The sequence below is a fragment of the Dermacentor albipictus genome, chromosome 1, assembly GCF_038994185.2.
Source record: "Dermacentor albipictus isolate Rhodes 1998 colony chromosome 1, USDA_Dalb.pri_finalv2, whole genome shotgun sequence".
Taxonomy (NCBI): Eukaryota; Metazoa; Arthropoda; class Arachnida; order Ixodida; family Ixodidae; genus Dermacentor; species Dermacentor albipictus.
Window position 1 is genome coordinate 20,322,799 of NC_091821.1, and position 20,759 is coordinate 20,343,557.

At 44.2% G+C, this 20,759-nt stretch overlaps 1 long non-coding RNA gene across 1 annotated transcript in view; it reads right to left on the minus strand.

The window, feature by feature from the left end:
* The window catches only part of LOC135909976 (uncharacterized), a 46,816-nt gene extending 26,137 nt beyond the window's left edge, over window positions 1-20,679 (minus strand). The window contains exons 1-3 of the long non-coding RNA XR_010566891.2: window positions 19,857-20,679; window positions 19,501-19,647; window positions 813-1,007 (exon numbers count right to left, since the gene is read on the minus strand). This is a non-coding gene — a long non-coding RNA (uncharacterized lncRNA). The remainder of the gene's footprint in view (window positions 1-812; window positions 1,008-19,500; window positions 19,648-19,856) is intronic.
* Between the last annotated feature and the right edge of the window lie 80 nt (window positions 20,680-20,759).

Below are 20,759 nucleotides of genomic sequence, written 5' to 3' on the forward strand. Positions count from 1 at the left end.
GCCAGGACGTCAGAATGTAGTATGTGACGCAGGGAACTCTTGACGTCTGCACGCGGCTGAATAATGCCTTGTTCGTGGCAACTTGGTGACGGTAAAGGTTGCCGAACAACTCTTGCAGCTTTTGTTTAAGCGTATCCCAATTGGTGCACTCATCTTCATGTGTCCGAAACTTCCATACTCAAGGTATGCCACCGAGGTAAAATAAGTTTGTGAGCATGACTGTAGGGTCCCAACGCTTATTGGTGCTGATGCGTTCATATGGGCTGATTCAGTCCTCGAGGTCTTCCCCATCTTTTCCCAAGAATATATCAGGATCATGGGGAGTGAAGAGTGATGATGCAGGTCGTTGGGACGGCAGCAACTGTTGGAGCTGGTTGGCTAGAGCTGTCATCTCCTAGAGCAATGATGGAAGGCTCGACGTACTGTCCACTGCGAAGCCCCGTGACGAGTAGAAGGAAAGTCCACTTCCACCAAATATGTTGTGCGAGAAGACGCAGACAAGAAGCTATATACATGTATATTTACAAGTGGATACGCTACTCTGGGTCAAAAGGCAACCGTTCTTTTGACCCAGAGTAGCCTCTTTAATTGTCATCAGAAGTACTAGTCCTTAGCAATATTGAAGTTCGAGCAGCACAGGTATAACGCAAGAATTCCTTTGCCTCCCAGTGATAATATGGGCAGAGGTCGCTGAAATCCCCAAAAGAGCTTGAAAATAGGGTTGGAATATAATTGTTACATTATCCCAACCCAGAAATGTGTACCATTTTGCACTCGATAACATAAAGCAGCCAGTACCAGTATGCACTTACCTTATTATACAGGAAAACTGATGTAGCCAGAGTTGTGACAGTGGTTAAACATGCCAGTTTGCTGTGCTGTGCTCCTCCAAAGTCAGTCGATCAAGGTATTCTGCGTTGCAGAAGGAAGGTGGGAAGAACCGGGCGCTTAGTTGACATCAAGTCAGTGGTAGATTGATGAAGAACCCTTGGGCCAAGTCATAGGTTCTGAAAAAAAAAAAAAACCAAAGAAGAAATAAGTACGAGGTGGAAATGGGAGCCTTTAGTGAATAAATGTACAGGAAAGTATGATAGCATCGCTCGCACTTAATGAACGCACTTGGAACTGAAAGTTTACGCTGAGGTAGTTGTACGTGTCACTATTTCCTATCATTACAAGCTAGTGAGCATACTTATGCATATTTATGCTGACCGAGCCCATTCACTTCTTGTGCCTACTACAGTTATCAAATGAACACAGCATCCAACCAAGACACAGTGCAAACAGAATGACCGAGATCACTTAACTCTAGCCGAACCTGTGTAGCATCAGCCTGCTGCCAACGTTCCCACATTGGGGACGTGGCTTTTCTTTTTTTTTAGAATATATGGCAAAACATGATATTGTGCTTTTCTGTGAAAAATTATTACTATATGTTTTTAATGTAATTGTTGCTGTTGTTTTGATAAAGTCAAACAAGACACTCTCAGATGACCACTGCTGCTACCATGGGGTCAGAGATTGAATGCATTTTGTTTATTGCTGGTGTCACATAGGTCCACATTCCACTTTGTCGATTCCATGGTGCTCACTGTGGCCTGAATATATGCGTTTGAAAATGCGTGTGTCTGTGCCTGTAGGCTAGTGGCCTGGCACAATGCCACACCAACTTTCTGAGCAGTTTAGCTCAGAAGACCAAGAATGCTAATTATATTGCATCATTGTGTCCTCTACTGAGCGTATATATAAGATATAACCATATAAGACATACATACTGTACGTTACATACAAGGTAACAACCTAGCTCTCATATGGCACGCTCACATCCACTACATTTATGAAAGTGCATGCCACCTGCATGCATGGCTACCTGTGCTGCAACTTCTGGATTGACTTCCCTTAAGCTAACCCTTTACAAAACACTATTGTTATATTGAAGCTCGAATATGCCTCTGCCATTTGGGTGCCCGGCCAGCTTACCATTGTTAACACACTTCAGCATATTCAAAATCGAGCCACTCATTTCATTCTTTCCAGTTATTTGCATTTGCCAGTGTCACATCGATGAAGACCAGTTTAAACCCGCCAGATTGTTCAACGCATCGTAAGCGCTCCCACCTCTGTCTCTTTCATAAAATTTATCATTGTAACCTCTTTTGAAAGGGGAGATTTTTTTTTTCTCCCCCTACCTTACTGGGTCAGACCAGCATTGAAGGAAGTAGTGCCTGCTTGTCGTACAAACTTGTTTAGCGAATATTTCACCCCTAGGGCAAGCGTCTACTGCAACCATGTTCCTGCTTCCATCCATGGTTCTCACCTCGGGTTGTAACAAGTTCAAACCTGCTGTTTGCCATGCTTTTCGTTAAATTGATTGCAAGTGCATTTGTTTTTTTACCCCCCCCCCCCCTCCCTCTGTAACGCGTTCGGGCCTTGAGAGTACTTACAATAAATGAATAAATATATAAATAACTTTGGCAAAAATGATTATGTTATGAAATGAAGAAGACATTGAAAACATAACATGGTGTACTGAACATTGCCGAGGACCAGCCTTTGTCATTTAAGGCCACTTCCCGATGCAGAACTGTCCAACAAACCGTGTTATCACACACACGCACGCGCAAATGCACGTACCCCCCCCCCCCCCCCCTTATTTCTGTGCGCGCGTGCGCGGGGAGGAAGGCGGTGGTAATTCTATTCTGCGCTAACTCTTCGAGGCTCGATCGGCGCTCGACCAACCGCGATTTCCTATAACTTGAAGCCTAACAGTATAACACAAAGGCTCTTTTTACAATTCTTTTTACGAATAAAAATTTTCACCAGCGCGTCCACCAGCTGAACTCAGTCGTAAGGCATAGAACTATGCGCCACCCGCCGTGGTGGTGAAGTGGCTACGGCGATGCGCCGCTAAGCCCAAGGGCGCGGGATCGATCGAATCCCGGACGGGGCGGCCGCATTTTAATAGGGGGCGAAATGTGAAAATGCCCGCGCACAGCGCATTCGGTGCACGTTAAGAGGAAGCTTTAGCTCAGGCCAAAACTCCTGGCTCAGATGACCACTGGAACGATTTTTCGTTTAAATGCAACAAACCTCCTCAAATTTCGTGCAGTGGTTGCTGAGAAAGACAAATTTCTCCATGTACTACTTGTATTCACATATAGGAGCACCCGAGCTAAAGCTTCCTCTAAGTGGTCCAGATTAATCCGGAGTCCCGCACTACAGCGCGCCTCATAATCATGTCGTGGTTTTGGCACGTAAAACCCTAGACCAGAATTTAATGAAAATTTAATAATTAAAATGTATCGAAAGTTAACCAGAATTACATTAAACTGTTTAATTATGCGTCAGGGCGTTTTACAAGGGCAATGCTTACTTTCTCATTGATCAGCGGCGCATTACGCCTAAAATAGCATCCAGTGACTGGTAGCCACTCTTCCAATTTTGATAAGCCGGTAAAAATGGACAAAATTTAAAAATTCCGAGATTTTTTTTTAAGAAGAAAAAAGGAACCTTCCATCAAAAGTTTAAATTGCATGCTGTGCGAGAAAATTATTTTCTTACTTATATACACACATAAATATACACGATGAATTAGCAATAATAATAATAATAATAATAATAATAATAATAATAATAATAATAATAATAATAATAATAACAATAATAATAATAATAACAACAGGAAGAAGTAGATGAAGGAGGAGGAGGACTGGGGTTTTTGACGCAGTTCAGCTGCTAATGTGTGCCAAAAAGTGCACCTGGTAACACGATAAATCGTGATAATTTAAGTAAGAAAGATGGTTCATGCATGTAAAAACAAAGTCTTAAAGTGCTGTTCCACAGGTCTGGGAATTTGCACAGTCTTTCGCCTCGGTCGCAAATCGTCTTGGCGGATATTTGGGACTCCAGCGTCCCTGTGCCGACGGCGCCTATCCCCCGGTTCTAACCCGGTTCTAACTTGTTTCTTTCAGCGTTTGCGTACACCTACAATCGAGTAGCCTCAGTCTCACAGAACTGCTGGATTGTATTTAACCGCACCAGGAAATCCGCATCAACGCCACTGCGTTGACTGCAAGACTGTTTGCGCTAAAACAAACGTATAATTGCGAAGGATGCAGTACTACCTGAAATGCTCATGGCTTTCGTTATGGCTACTTCACTGAAACTGTGAGTGAACAGGATGTGGTCTTCGCCGAGTGACATTGGGCTTTCATGGCGTCGCGTCCCGTTAGATTTTCGGCACGCAAGAAAAACGAAAAAAAAAAAGGAGAAAGAAAGCACGTTTCCTTGCTTTCCCAAATGTGCTTACAAAGAAATGAGACAAAATTCAATCCCGCGGCAGCATTTATTTGTTTTGCGCATGAGCCGCAAAGTTGACACGACGTACGGCGACTGTATGGTACGAAAAGAAAGGGCCGGGCGCCATTGTGTTTTCGTGAAGGATCGTTTCAAAAGAACCATCGTCCTTTATTGGAAACACCCGCCGTGGTTGCTCAGTGGCTATGGTGTTGGGCTGCTGAGCACGAGGCCGCGGGATCGAATCCCGGCCACGGCGGCCGCATTTCGATGGGGGCGAAATGCGAAAAACACCCGTGTACTTAGATTTAGGTGCACGTTAAAGAACCCCAGGGGGTCAAAATTTCCGGAGTCCTCCACTACGGCGTGCCTCATAATCAGAAAGTGGTTTTGGCACGTAAAACCCCAAATATTATTATTATTATTTATTGGAAACCAAATGAATATGTTTTACCAATTCATCAGTTCAGAAATATTTTTGAATGCTAGCACATTTTACGAAGTTATTAAAAAAAAACAGAGTGCGCACATGTATCATAGGCACTGATCCAGTTCTGTGTACACTCTTACAACGGTTGCACCCTTTGGGGTGTACATTTGTCCCGCAGCGATAATCGTCATCTGCCTTGCTTGCGTTTCCTTTCTCGAAAACTCGGCGCTTGCTACTTTCCTGCCGAGAATGCTCTGTCACACTGATAACGCGCAAGCCGTTCGTGAGTGGGAGGTACCGGGCTCGTAGCGTTAAAGAAAGGAAACGCGGGCAAGACAGATGATGATTACCGTCGTGGGACAAAAATAACACCATTTGGGGCTTATCTTGTCCCACAACGATAATCGTCCTGTCTTGCCCGCGTTGCCTTTCTTATAACGCTGCGGGCCCGGTACTTCCCAGTCAGGAACGGCTTGCGCGTTATCAGTGTGACAGAGCATTCTCGGCAGGAAAGTAGCAAGCGCCGAGTTTTCGAGAAAGGAAACGCAAGCAAGGCAGATGACGATTATCGTTGCGGGACAAATATAAACCCCAAAGGGTGCAACCGTTTTAGGAGGGTGCATGGCCATATCGAAGTGTAGGAACACGTAACTACACTTTTTACGTTGATTTTCTTCAACGTTCCGATATAAACGTACGTCGTAAAAAAATTTGTTACTAAGAAGTGAATTTTTGTCATTAGGTTAATTATTGAAATAATTAATATAATTAACCTAATGACAATAACTTATCTGTAGTGACGTAATTCGAATAAACATTGCAGGCTTTTTTTATGTGTTCGAGGTAAAAGAAAAGCATAAACACTGTATGTCCGCTATCAGGACTGGCTAAAATTTTCTCTTACAGCTATTCTAGCGTAAGCGCTTTTCTGAATACGGGCCTTGATCATTCTCGCGAGAAAAATAGTCTTGCCTTTGTAATAACAAAACGTTTATTTTTCTTATTTCCTCGCTTTTTTTATTTTCTTTATGACCTTTTAACGACCTTTGTGACATATTTTCGTGCCTCACGACAAAGTTGAGGTGGCCCTCGCGCCGGTGAACCGACTTGCATACACGTGGCAGGGGAAGAAACAAATTAATATCGATCACTGTTACCTCGTTCGAAAGTGTAATTACTGTGGCCTATTCCTTCCCCACGAAATTAATTGGGTTATTAAAACGTAGTCGACGACTTCTACGTTAACTTCCTTCCTACTCTTATTAACATTGCACATATGCGGTAAATAGAACGAGCTGGGCTGACTCTTTGGGTTCGCCCTCCGCAGCCCTTCTCACGTTGTTTATATCCACTAACAATTGCTCTTCGAAATTTTCGTCGGTCGTCTTCCCTCGTTTTCTTGTGAGGACATGATCACCGACGCTGAAAACTCGCTCGATGTACGCGCTAGATCGAAGGGCGGTGTTGCAATGCACGAACACGTTGCACACAATTGTGGTTACCCAATGTCGCGACGCTCGAGTCTTTGGTACTCTGTTAAGCTCAGAGTTTCATTGTTGCATGGGCTCGGAAAAGGCGATCCCGGCAGGGCCAAAGAAACGGTGGGGGAAAAAAATCGTCGTTAGGTGATTCTCTGGAATCAATCCGATGTGGCTACAGATGCCGAGCCATAGCAGTTCCTGTTCAATTCGTCGTCCAATATCTGATGATGAGGTGAATACGCACCCGCGCGGCTACTGCGTTGCGCAACCATGGGTGTAGTGCCCGCCAAATTCAAAGCTGCTTCGCTTGTTACACGTTGTCTCGTCAATAAATTACTTGGTTCGGGGTTCGTGCAGAAGATTTGATCGAAAATTCAAGGACAATTCGATGATTTCAAAGATGCCGAAGGCCTCAATTCAAGGAGGGGGAAACAAACCTTGGGCGCTATATAACCTAAATGTATTACAAAATGTCTGTATTCCATTTCTGCAGTCAGCCCTCTACCGAACTGCCGGGAAAACGGATTTATTTTCGTATAATAAATGTTTGTAGGGTAGTATAACGCTGCAGATCCCTTTCGGCATGTTACGACTTCATTCTGCCAACTCCGCTGAGGATCCGCGTTTAGCGGCATTTTTAACATTCTGTTGCACTCCGCCGCGATTTTCGACCAGTCATGGCAAGCTAAGCAGGGAGAAGCAAGTCAATCGCAGACGCCGGCACTACCCCCCTCATCCGGTTATCTGCTTTCACTGCGCTAGCTCGGTCCCACCGAAAGCATCTCCAATTCTGCGTCCTTCTCGCCTTTTGTCAGCCAATTACATAAGAAAAACATGTCAAGATATGCAATGCTATTCGCTTTCATCATCATCATCATCAGCCTGGCCACGCCCACTGCAGGGCAAAGGCCTCTCCCATACTTCTCCAACTACCCCGGTCATGTACTAATTGTGGCCATGTTGTCCCTCCAAACCTCTTAATCTCATCCGCCCACCTAACTTTCTGCCGCCCCCTGCTACGCTTCCCTTCTTTTGGAATCCAGTCCGTAACCCTTAATGACATCGGTTATCTTCCCTCCTCATTACATGTCCTGCACATGCCCATTTCTTTTTCTTGATTTCAACTAAGATATCATTAATTCGCGTTTGTTCCCTCACCCAATCAGCTCTTTTCTTATCCCTTAACGTTATACCCATCATTATTCTTTCCATAGCTCGTTGCGTCGTCCTCAATTTAAGTAGACCCCTTTTCCTAAGCCTCCAGGTTTCTGCCCCGTACGTGAGTACTGGTAAGACACAACTATTATACACTTTTCTCTTAAGGGATAATGGCAACCTGCTGTTCATGATCTGAGAATGCCTGCCAAACGCGCCCCAGCCCATTCTAATTCTTCTGATTATTTCAGTATCATGATCCGGATCCGCCGTCACTACCTGCCCTGAGTAGAGGTATTCCCTTACCACTTCCAGTGCCTCGCTACCTATCGTAAACTGCTGTTTTCTTCCGAGACTGTTAAACATTACTTTAGTTTTCTGCAGATCAATTTTTAGACCGACCCTTCTGGCTTTGCCTGTCCAGGTCAGTGAGCATGCATTGCAATTGGTCCTCCGAGTTTTACTAAGCAAGGCAATATCATCAGCGAATCGCAAGTTACTAAGATATTCTCCACTAACTCTTATCCCCAATTCTTCCCAATCCAGGTCTCCGAATACCTCCTGTAAACACGCTGTGAATGGCATTGAAGAGATCGCATCTCCCTGCCTGACGCCCTTCTTTATTGGGATTTTGTTGCTTTCTTTATGGAGGACTACAGTGACTGTGGAGCCGCTATAGATATCTTTCAGTATCGTTACATGCGGCTCGTCTACACCCTGATTCCGTAATGCCTCCATGACTGCTGAGGTTTCGACAGAATCAAACGCTTTCTCGTAATCAATGAAAGCTATATGTAAAGGTTGGTTATATATTCCGCACATTTCTGTATCACCTGATTGATAGTGTGAACAGGCACGTACTCAGGGGTGGGGGGGGGGCGAAATTAAGCGGCATACCCTCCCCCTTCCCGCCCACGCCACCATTCCTCACACACATTCCTAAAGCGCCGCCAAATCAATGTTGAGACTTCACAGCTAGTGGCGGTCAACATTTTGCTGCCGTTTTCACTCCTTTTGGGTGGCGGTAGTTATCGGCATCTCCTGGGGTGTGAAGACCTGTTTTCTCATAGATTCGGTGCCCGCGCGATTAAACCGAGGTGCATTCAGTTGTCACCACCTATTGAACGGTAACGCGCATTGCTGTTGCTTCGTTAGTTCAACCTTCTTTGTTTAGACTGATCCAGGGACCAGGAAAGGGATTCGGTTCGTAGTCAGCTGGTCTGTATGCACGAGAAACAAGTTTATTTATTTATTTATTTATTTATTTATTTATTTATTTATTTATTTATTTATTTATTTATTTAAGACAAGTTCAGGGCCCGTAGGCATTACAGAAAGGAGTGGGTGAACATAACAAAACATTTGTGCAATATACAAAGACAGATTCAACGTGGCGTTTCATGAATGCGGGTTTTGAAGGTGTCGGTATCCAGGATGGCTGCAAAACGGTGGCGGGAAGGTAGTTCCAATCTTTGTTTGTGCTAGGGGTGAATGCATTACTAGAAAGTTTAGTACGTGAAGACGGCACACCAACTTTGAAACTGTGGTCAGAGCGAGATGATATGTATGACGGTTGGGTGATAAGCTGTTCTTTTAAAAAAGGGTTGTGGTGGTAGATTTTAAGGAAGAGCGTAAGGCGGAAGCATCTACGACGGAAAGAAAGTTCTGACAAGTGTTGTTTTCATTGAGTTAACGCTAGCATATCGGGAGCAGTTTGATAAGACGAAAAGGGCTGCATGATTTTGAATGGCTTCTATGCTGTTTATCAGTGCAATGTTAGCCGGGTCCGAAATGGCGCATGAGTATTATAGTTTGGAGCGAACTAATGTTTTGTAGAGAGTTTCGGTGACAATGGAGCAGATAAGAAGTTTCAGCGCAAATAGCCCAACATGCGATTGGCATTGCTACATATAATGTCGACATGCATGTGCCAGGATAGGTTGCTGGAAAGTTGCAGCCGGACAAAATGCCAGATGCGTTTAACTTGTCCTTTTGTTTTATTATTTGCTCGAGTGACTGCTCGCCGCGACGGTGGCAGATCCTTGGAACCATATACCCGCGATATGGGTTAGATAAGGTGGGAAATAAAATAATGTGAAACAGCGTTCGTCATCACACCCTGCAATAACCCTTAAAAGGAAGCTTTAGCTCGGATGCTCCTATCTAAATACATGTAAAAGGAGAATTCGTTTTTCTGGGCAACCACTGCACCAAATTTGGCGAGGTTTGTTGCATTGAAAAGAAATATTTAAAATCTAGTGACTGTTTGTTTCGAATTCTTGATTTAGGTCTTCAATTGTTTTAAGAACTGACAAAAATCGAAAATATTTAGAAAACGAAACTATCAAGTTTACAACGCTAAACTAAGCAAAGAGAGATATGTGAATTGAATTAATAGTACATCTAAAGCGGACAAAATTGATATGTTACACATGAATCTGAAAAAATTTAGTAATATGTAAATACAGCGTTTGCGGAACCCTTGTACGCAACGTAAGAAATTCACGTAAGATATCACATTTGTGCGCTTTCAATGATCTAGTGGATTCCGTTTACAGAACCGTGATATCTGTTCTTGATGCAGAGCTATTAATTTATAAAGTTAGTGCTATATATTTTTTTCAAACTTTCGAAAATCTTTTTAACAAGATTGAGGCCGTAAATCGAAATTCCGCTTCCAGCAGTCACCCGAATTTAACTTCGTCTCTCAAATGCAACAAATTTCATTAAAATTGGTCCAGGGGTTATCTCAAAACAGCGTATTTGCGTTTTACATGTATTTGAATAGCCCGCGTCGGAGTTTGGCTCGAGCTAAGCTTCTTCTTCAGAGGAACCGTTAGAGTTCCTCTTTCGAATTTATGGCCTGAATTTTTTGAAAAGGATTTTCAAAACTTCGAGAGTTCGAAAAATAATAGAGGCACGAAGTTTATAAATTAATAGCTCTGCATGGAAAACATACCGTGGTTCTGTACACGGCACCCATTAGATCATCCAAAGCGGACAAATACGATACGTCAATTTATATCTTGCGTGAATTTGTTCCGTTGTGTACGAGAGTTCAGAAAAAGCTACATTTCCATATTACTGAATTTCTTTAGATTCATGTGTAACATATAAATGTTGTCCACTCTAGATGTAACATCAGATGCAATTAACAGAATTGTGATGTTATTTTTTCTTGGTGAATTAGAGAGTTGTAAACTTGATAGTTTCGTTTTCTCAAAATTTCTTATTTTTTGCCAATTCTTTAAATAACAAATTGACGATCTAAATAAAAAATTGGAAACCAACAGTCACTAGATTTTAAGTTTCTCTTTTAAATGCAACAAAATTCGTCAAATTTGATGCCGTGGTTGCCTAGAATAACGAATTCTCCTTTTACGTGTGTTTTTAGAGGAGCACCCGAGCTAAAGCTTCCTCTTAAACCCATAAGCAATATGACTGTAACCCGTTACCTCGTCTGATCTTTCTCTAAATGTACAGCACTTTTCGTGCAAAATTGGCAACTGGAAACAAGAGTCACAAGGAGTTGAGAAATTAATTAAGCGATCTACTAAGGGAGAGAGCCAAGGCAACAGCCAAACAAGAAGAAAAAGCGAATATTAACATATTTAACCACTGTTTATGAAAATCTTGATGGGTCAACATCTTTTTATTTAAAAGGGAAGTAGAGGAAACGCCGCCGGCAATGGAGAACAATTCCGTGAGTTCTGAATGACGCTTCTACAGTTATCAGTCGAGCCACCTGACGTAGCCACTTCTCTGCAGGCTGTGCTTATGAAGGTGTTTTTCTAACCTTCCGCGGTGGGCGCAGTACGTCTATAACCGCAGCCTCCTGCGCTCTAGACGGTTATCCGCGGTACTGGCGGCCACGCATTGTTACGCAACATTCCAAATAACAATACGAGTCGGTTGTGGCACTCAACTTGGTAGAGCAGTAAACAAGGGATCCAAAAGAACTGTGATTGTTCCGCAAATGTATATCCCTCTACAATTCTTCTAGAGCTGATTAAAAAAAACGCTGCTATAGTCGGATACAACTCAAGTCTACAGTGAAGCCCCGCCCACGCACTCATAACCGCCAGCCAGTGTTCCTCCGCGAGGCTGCAAATAATTCGTACTTCAAACTTTTGCTGTTACCCAAATCAGGCGGTAAGTACAAAAACAAAATTATTAGCGCGTAAATACATACGGTTTCCCTCGCCTATTATAGTGCAATGGCGAGGGCCTAATTGTTTATCGAACTGAAATGCTTGCTTCGCTGCAACTATACAGTACATTGTCAAGTTGCACTTCAGTTGGCAGTGAAGTTTGATGAGTAAAACGGGCTCACCAGTGAAATGAACTGTTCTGCAGACTTTTGAAGCTTTAATTAGTTAATTATAGGGTTTTACATGCCAGAACCACGATCTCATTATGAGGCACTACGTAGTGCGGGACTCTGGAAACTGGAACCACCTGGGGTTCTTTTACGTGCAGCTAAATCTATGTACATGGGTGTTTTCGCAGTTCGCCCCAATCAAAAATGCGGCCGCTGTGGCCGGGATTCGATACCGCGACCTCGTGCTTAGCAGCCCAACACCATAACAACTAAGCAACCATGGCAGGTAGACTTTTGAAGAGTGAAATGCTCAGACTCCCTACACTTTGTCCGTGTCTGTTGCACACCTCATCGCTTCCGCCGACGAAAAGACTATTCAAGAACAGCAGACGCTCCGGAGGTATCATGTACGACGCCATTTTGAAAAGAACGCAGGACGACGATTTTGTTTGCTTCTGTGATTGGCTGGCGGAGTAACACAACCCTGCGTGGGCCGGGTGTCTTGGTTTTAAATGCTGTTTTGTTTTTAAGTTGTATGCCTCCATAGAAATCTTCATTTTACATTTTCGCTTTTTTAATTGTTCTTGGCAGTGTTATTCCTGCGCTTCTTTTCTGCGCGAGTCCATTTGATGTGGTTCCTTGTTTGCCCAGTAAAGGAGAGGTGTATCTTCCAGGTACGCCTGTGAGATACACTTTATGCTATTTCTCTTTGGCGGGTTTACGCGTCTTTATGGCGAATGGCGTGCGTTATTAACCTTTGTACTAGTAAGGGTACAGAAAGGTTACCTTGGGTTGCCCCCCCCCCCCCACCTCGAAAAATATCCTGGGTACGTGCCTGAGTGTGAATATGGTCTATTGTTGAGTAGCCTTTACGAAATGCTGCCTGGTCCTTTAGTTGACAGTAGTCTAAGGTATTCCTGATTCTATTTGCAAATACCTTAGTTTATACATTGTAGGCAACGGAAAGTATGCTGATATAGGTCTATAATTTTTTCAAGTCCTCGGCGTCCCCTTTCTTATGGATTAAGATTATGTTGGCGCTCTTCCAAGATTCCGGTACGCTCGAGGTCATGAGGCATTGCGTATACAGGGTGGCCAGTTTTTCTAGAACAATCTGTCCACCATCCTTCAACAAATCTGCTGTTACCTGATCCTCCCCAGCTGCCTTCCTCCTTTTGCCTAGCTACAAGGCTTTCTTTATTTCCTCAGGCGTTACTTGTGCGATGTCAAATTCCTCTAGACTATTCCCTCTTCCATTATCGTCGTGGGTGCCTCATGGTACTGTATAAATCTCTCTAGAACTCCTCAGCCACTTGGACTATTTTATCAATATTAGTAATGATATTGCCGGCTTTGTCTCTTAACGCATACATCTGATTCTTCCCTATTCCTAGTTTCTTCTTCACTGCTTTAAGGCTTCCTCCATTCCTGAGAGCATGCTCAATTTTATACGTATTATACTTCCTTATGTCAGCTATCTTACGCTTGTTGATTAAGTTGGAAAGTTCTGCCGTTTCTATTCTCGCTGTAGGGTTAGAGGCTTTCATACATTGGCATTTCTTAATCAGATCTGTCGTCTCATTCGATAGCTTACTGGTATCCTGTCTAACGGAGTTACCACCTACTTTTATTGCACACTCCTTAATGATGCCCATAAGATTGTCGTTCATTGCTTCAACACTAAGGTCCTTTCCTTTGTGTTAGGTCCTCTTTCTATTCGCTTTAAGAGCACACAAAAGTGAGCTGCTCTAAATGAGAAGAGCGTTTGAATGGGCGGTTCAAACAACGCCGCGGGTCACCGCCCAATACTTGCGTCGCCCGGGCCGTTACATGAATTTGACGTGAGGAAATTGCAATTGGAGTAGTTTTACGTTATAAGGCCCCTTATTCGGACCCTTATGCGTGCTCTTAAAATGAAAAATAGTGAAATATCCTTCTGCTTAGCTGCAATTTCTTACAGCTGAGGAGCTGCCGAGTTGGACACACGCCTCAAGCTCTTAAAAGGGCCTTTCGAAGTTGAATGTTGTATTATAATGATGCCAATCGCCTTCCAGCAAGATAGCTGGTGGTGTCCAGCTTGAGCCAAAGATTAAAGCCAAAGTGCTGAAACGTACTTTTCGCCAGAAAATTCTAGAGCCCAGGGCTCGAAAATGGATTCATGACATGAACCAACCAGCAAAACAACAAAATTAGTGGTACGGCTCGACGTCTAGCTCCATGAACGCAATGGCAATTTAGCGAACGCAGTCGTTGGATGTGTGCACGTCACACTGCATCGCTTAGCGACACTGAAAAGAAGTACCCACCCTGGTGACATAGTGGCTTTGGCGTTGCGCTGCTAAGGACGAGGTGGCGGGATCGAATCCCGGCCGCGGCGACCGAATTTCGGTAGGGACGAAAAGCCCAAACCTCGTGTACCGTACATTGGATGCACGTTAGAGAACCCCAAGTGGTCCAGATTAATCCGGAGTTCCCCACTACGGCATGCCTCATAATCAGGTCATGGTTTTGGCACGTATACGTGAAACGATCTTCGATATTTTCTTTTCAGTGTTAAAAAATTCTGGGGTATTACACCCCAGAATTTTTTAACACTGAAAAGAAAATATCGAAGGTCGTTTCATGGTAGGCAGCGTCCATGGCACAGCCCCGATGGAGATTTTGTTGCTTTGAAGGTTCAAAAGTCGCCCGCCGTTCCAGTTTTCGAGGGATTCAAGGAACACATTTATTTCCAAAGTGATTCAAGAGCCCCTGAACATTTCTTTTTCTCAATTCAAGAACAGGATATTAGGGTGGCGCACGAACCATGTGGTTACATGTAATTCACGACTGAAAAAAGTAATTGCATTTAGCTGAGTACTTATTAAAAATGCAAACTATCAATTACAAAACTAAGAAAAATCTTATTTATTACGAGTAATTAATGACATGAAATTCGTTACTTGCAAGCCAGCGGTGAACAATCTTCTTTTGGCTAGAAATATTTTGTGAAAAGACCTTCTGTGTTATACTGAAAGGCCTCAGCAGTTTTTCTCTTTTCTCCTTTTAAACGCAGATGGTGCAGCGCCAAGGTTGGGACAGTTGGCATCAAAGGATCCATTAGTCATTGTATATCCCAAGGGCCTAAGCGGGCAGCGGAGAGCCTCCTGTCACGACAACTGAAGAAGGCACCTGCATCTCCGTCACCCGCCACCGTCTTGATTGCCGCTTAGGCTTCTCACCTTTGTCCTCCTCAGACGCAAAGGCAGGTCGCACAGGTACGGTATCGCTATGCAAGACTGTTCTTAATTACCGACTGGCATGATGCAACTTGTTGAAAATTATTATCTATTTACTTATTTTTAGTTTAAGTGCCCCTGCTACATTCTGAAGGCAGCATTTCAATGCATACGTGGAGAAAAAAAAAGTGTATCTTCACGTTTCTTGTCGTAAAAACCGCTTTATGTTAAAGATCAATATGCAACAGCTTGTGGTATACATGGTGTCCCAGCTGACTTTAGCCAGAGTTTAAATATATGGGAATACCACGTAGCTGGACAGAGCCATGTTGTTTGTCGTCGCTTGGAGATACTCAAATAATTTTTTTATTCTACCTAATTATATAATTAATAATAATTAATTAATCAACTTCTCAAACGTTATAGTTAGATCAGAAGTGTCAATGAGAACAGTGTAGAGTGACATGAAAAACACCCGATGCAGCATTCTGCTGCTCAATACCTGCTACATAAAAGTATTCCTTAGCGTGAAAGAAGCCCGCGAATACGCACAAAGTGCCTGAGCGGCCACTCGCGCGGCAATTTTGCGTGCATCTGCAGGCTTCTTTCACGTTCGGAAAAACACTTGCCTGTCATATATATATATATATATATATATATATATATATATATATATATATATATATATATATATATATATATATATATATATATACACACACACACACACACCGGGTGATACCGGGTGAGTTTTTAGGAATGTTTATAAATCGTCTCTTGCAGGTAATACAATTCTAGACCTTGAGCTGGATTATACAGAGGCGGACGTTATACTTGCACGAGATATCGAAATGCATGTACAACAAATGAAAAAAAAATGCACTCATTAACTTCTTAACTACTTTACGGCACATATTGCTATTTACAAATTGTAGCTGATGAGTTTACAAAGCGTATTCTTTTGGAAGGAATTTACAAAATGATATCAGCTTGGAGATATGTGCCATCAACCTTGCCGTAAATATGTACTGTTTTTCCGCTTACTTGTTTTAACGAAACGCTCTTTTATGCATTGAAGCTCTAAAGTAACTGGGACGCCCATGTATTCGGTCCCACACTTTGGGAAATAATTGTCTGTAAACTGCTGTCATCCAGGAGATTCATTTCAAGTGGATAGGTCTAGCAAGCTCACCGGCTACAATTCGCAAATTGCAATATGTGCCGTAAAGTAACTAAGACGTCAATTAGTGCACTCTTCTTATTTAGTTGACTATGTGTTTCGATTTTTCAAGCTAGTAATGTCCGCCTCTGCGAATAGTCCAGCTCAAGGACAACAATGGTGCTATATACTACACGCGAGTTTCGAAAATTCCGGTAAACTTAAGGATGATCCCCCCGTATATAGGCAATGCTCATTACACAAAGGGTTGCACGAAGATATATAGTGCGTGTTTCTGCGGGGACTTTATCAGAAGAAATAGGGGAGGATTCCAGACAAAATGATAACCTATATTGTCCAAGCTTCGTATTAGCGGCGGACGTCTGCATTTTGCCCGATAAACACCGACATGATTAGTATTTACACAATTCTGCTCATTAACTTTTTAAATAGCGACATTGAATGCCGCAATGTAAGTACCTGCAGAATTGAAGTCAGCAAAAACTGAATGCATGCGTAACCTCTTAAAAGAAGCCGTGTCCGTAGGATAAATCTGGTAGAAGGCCGACTCCAAATGTGCCGTCAAATGCATCTTTCAGGTAAAACATATCGTGCTGTTTTTTTTTGTTTTTTTTCCACAGCACGGAAAATCATTAACTGGAGCGGCAACGCATTTCGCTGTAGATTTTGTTTGCTTATATTTCTCGGAACTAATGCAAGGCGCACTCCTATACACATGCATTTTTTGTTTGTTTTTCTTTCTTTTTTTTAACGATACAGATTTCTTATTAAGAAGTGATGGGCGCAGCGAACGTGGCGTTTTTGCAGACGAGTTCCTAGGCGAGGTGGACATACTTTGGCGCTAATGACGTGAGCTTCAGACTGTCTTACTTGGAGGCGGTCACATTTTAATGCACACATAACTTTTAAAAATCTTGAAATGCGCGCTTGATTCGATACATTCATAATCGACTCCCGTATATATCGAGAATGAGCGCGTCCCGCTGCGCGTCAGATTTCTGCGGCCACCCCCATACTGTAGGCCCCGAAGTGATCAGACCATCGAACACGGACGTATCTCGCCACCGAAACGACGACGGCTTTGGGGCTCGCGAGGCCACAGGGTGGCGTGGGTCTCACCGGGAGCCGGATGCCATGGCGCCCGAGTCGTCGAAGCCACTGCCTGTGCGCCTGCTGATCTTCTGCGCCTTCATCGCGACGACCATTACCAGGTTCGCGAGGCCGGGATGCTGTGCTCTGCCAGCTGCGCCGAGCGCCAGCAGAATCATCGAACGCGCGAGCCACGAGCATGCAACATCAACAGTGAGAATAAACGTTTAGGCGACGGCCCATGACACCGGCCGAAACTACGACGCAGCGAGTGCAAATGTTGAAGACCAAGACGGCGAGCAGCTATTGATATCAAGGAATAACGTTCGTGCGAAAGTTCGGCTGCTCATTACGAAAAATTCGTCAAGCGCTGGCGTCATCGCCGCCACAGGTGTATAAGCTATTCCGCCCACTCTCAAGGCCAAATCACCCGTGCGCTTGTTAGCACGCGAAAGCTCACGCCGGCGCACCTACGCATGCGCAGATGGTGCAGGAGAGATAGCACGCGTCGAAGCGCGGCGCGAGCACGGCCATCTGCTCCGCCTGTTGGGCACACGCAAAACGCGCCGGGAAGCATACGTGTAGTCTGTCCTTTAGAGTCAAGGAAAAGAGATCTTGAGAAAAGAGATATGGGAAGGTGATCTATTTTGACCAAATGGAGAGCGAATTGGATGAATGTGGTAGCTTCCAGTACGAGATATGCGACGCAAAAGCGAGACATGAGTTGCGAATTAGCGAGTTTGAACGGAAGCCGTTCCTAAATACCTGCGGAAGTCCAGTATTTCATAGAAATGCATCAAACAGCTACTGGGAGTGCAAGAAGGATGGCCGACCAACAGATTTGGCGAGAGTGCATAAACGGTGCCCCCTAAGGAGACTAAAACCAAGGAGGTATTTAAACCTCCTTGACTAAAACAAGCCAACCAGTTGAAGTGACTCCACCCTTCCCATACAAAGGTAAACGCCAGTGTTTACTTCTAAGACAATGCAATCACTGAAGACCGACGAGCAAAAGTCTGCGATAAGAACGGTTCTCCAACGTGAGACACTGACCAGTAAGAACCTTGACTATGCGGAAGGTGCGCACAGCGATCCTCTCTCTGGGGAAGATGGTCTGCTTGCTCCCGCTGTGGAAAACGTTTGAGCGTGTGTCGTGCTGGTAACAAGCGGACACGAAAACAAAGAAAAGAAATAAGGCCCTGCGGTGGAAAGCAAACAAGGCTTGGAAGAGACGTAGTTCGGCAAGAGCGATTGCAAGAATGGGTATCAAACGTCATGCACGACATGTTCCCACTAGACATAGGGCTCACTTAAAGTTACATTTCTGCAATGTCCGATCAATGAGAAACAAGCGCCGTGATCCTGGCATTAAAACAACGCCCTGGAGCAACGCAAGTCAAAAGCGTAAATTGAAACGAGAAAACTGAGCGGAGCATAAGTCAACACCATGAAATCAGCACGAACGTGTAAGGAGCCCCCAAACCAAAGAGAAAGCCGAAAACTCGTAGATGCTTTCAGTTCTGTGACACTAGAGGAAGGATGTATGAGGCACAAACAGATGGCATCACTCGGATGGATCGTGGTCGTGCCAAAAAAAAAAAAGGACTGTTCGAAACCGAAACAAAAAATGGAAACACCGCTGGAGGGTAAAGCGCTCTGATTAACATCCGGACAGCTTCGACGTAGACAGTTTTGACTGCAAAGGACATTCGCCGACAAGTAAAAGCCCCAAATTTAAATTAATTCGCAGGGCGGCAGATGTGCCATCAACCCCTTCGTGCACACTTTTCTTTTATTTTTTTTTATTTTTTTTTTACGTTCGGAAGTGCTGAACTCCGCGAAATCGCACATGCGGTCTGGACGGTGAAGCAATAACAACGCTGATCGTCAGACACGTCATGGTAGCCTGCCTGCATTTTTGGTTTCTTTCTTTTTTCGTTTTGTTTTGGTCAGATTAATGAATTTAAACACGAAAAAGGTTCACGAAGATGGTTTCTAGTATGTGCATCATTTTGTTTTCACTGAAGTGGACTGAATAAGCAAAATAATTGCATCTTTCACTAGGCGCTCCCAAATGTAAAAATCGCAGTCAACGCGATCGGTGCATGCATGTGACAACGGAACGCGAAGTCCGCGTGTGCGGATAACGCAGTTCCGAAAAACGCAGCGCAATATCGCTCCATGTGCAACAAACGAATGTCCCTGTCTACGTTGACAACGCAACATTCTTGTCTCGTAGCGTTGCAAAGCTTTCAGAGTTATACAAACTATACCTGCTTGCCTGCTACGTCGTTCAAGGTCAGTTCTAGCGGCGAAGGCGTAGTACGTACCTGTCCTCTGTGCACAAACACGGGGAAGCCGCTGTTGCGTCAGGTTGGCTGCAGCACTTCCACACACCAGCATGCACTGCAGTGCCTACAGCCAAGGCGATCTGCGCTGGCCATTCCTTTGTGCTGGCGGCACATGTGTCTTCCACACTGGAACCGAAGAGGACAATGTTCTCGGTGTATGGTTCCATTCTGCACTAAATATGCTGAACATACAGTTGAACGATCTAGTGATAACGCGCCCTCATTGCACCAAGGCTCTGAGCTCTCGAGATGCGAAATCAAGCTATCGCAAGTGCGGGAGCAGAAATGAGATTATGCAATAACGCCGTGTTAAAACACACAAGTAAAGAACTCACCGTAAAAACTCCCGATGGTCTACGAAAGACACTTCACCAACAGAACACCTATGCTTCAGCGTCGCTGCAGGTTGTGGGCCTCGGTCTCAGGATGGCAAGTCGCTACAAGCTGGATTGCTTTGGCTTGCATATGTCACCCACGCAAAAAAAAAAAAAAAATCTTGCTTACATGCGTCTGTTTCAATGGCCTGTCTTTAAAACTTTCTAGCCACCGCATATTAGAAGGTATGCGCGCAATAAACATTTATCAATTGACCTCGTGTTTTGTTCTCATCTCTGCGTTTAGTTCAAGTCAAAGCCTAACTAGCCTGCGGGGCGCCAGTTTCAAAACAATTTTGTGTGGGAGGCGCGGAGAAGGCACACGATATGTATTTGTTTCAGAACGTGTATGTGTTCTGTGAACGTATGTACGTCGGACGTGCAGCGGGCACGGACGGTTATGTGCGTCACTCGGGTCACAACCGGTCGAGCGCTGTCATCTGCCGTGGGGCGCAATCAATTGAAATGCGCGCATTGCGATGTCTTGAAAATGCTGCCCGTTCGCTTACGCAGCCTGCTTAGCGCTATACTCGCCGACATATCACCCTTGCGAGTCATTGGCTCTCACCCCGCCGTGTCGCCGTATATCGTGCGTTGGTTCGGCCACTCGCTTGCGACGGACGATGAGAGACTATGTTTGCAAAATGATGTGGCCCCTCAGGTGGTACACACAAAGAGAGAGAAGAAGCAAGATAATCGTATAGCGCTGTGGATGTCTAATCGTATTTACGAACGCGGTATAGATACGAGTGGGATACTACTGATCGGTTTCACCGGGTCGCCGCGCAAATTATGCTAAGCCCATATATGCAGCTAATTTGAATAACACTGCGCACCTCTTACAGATTATGTAAAGCCGGGCGC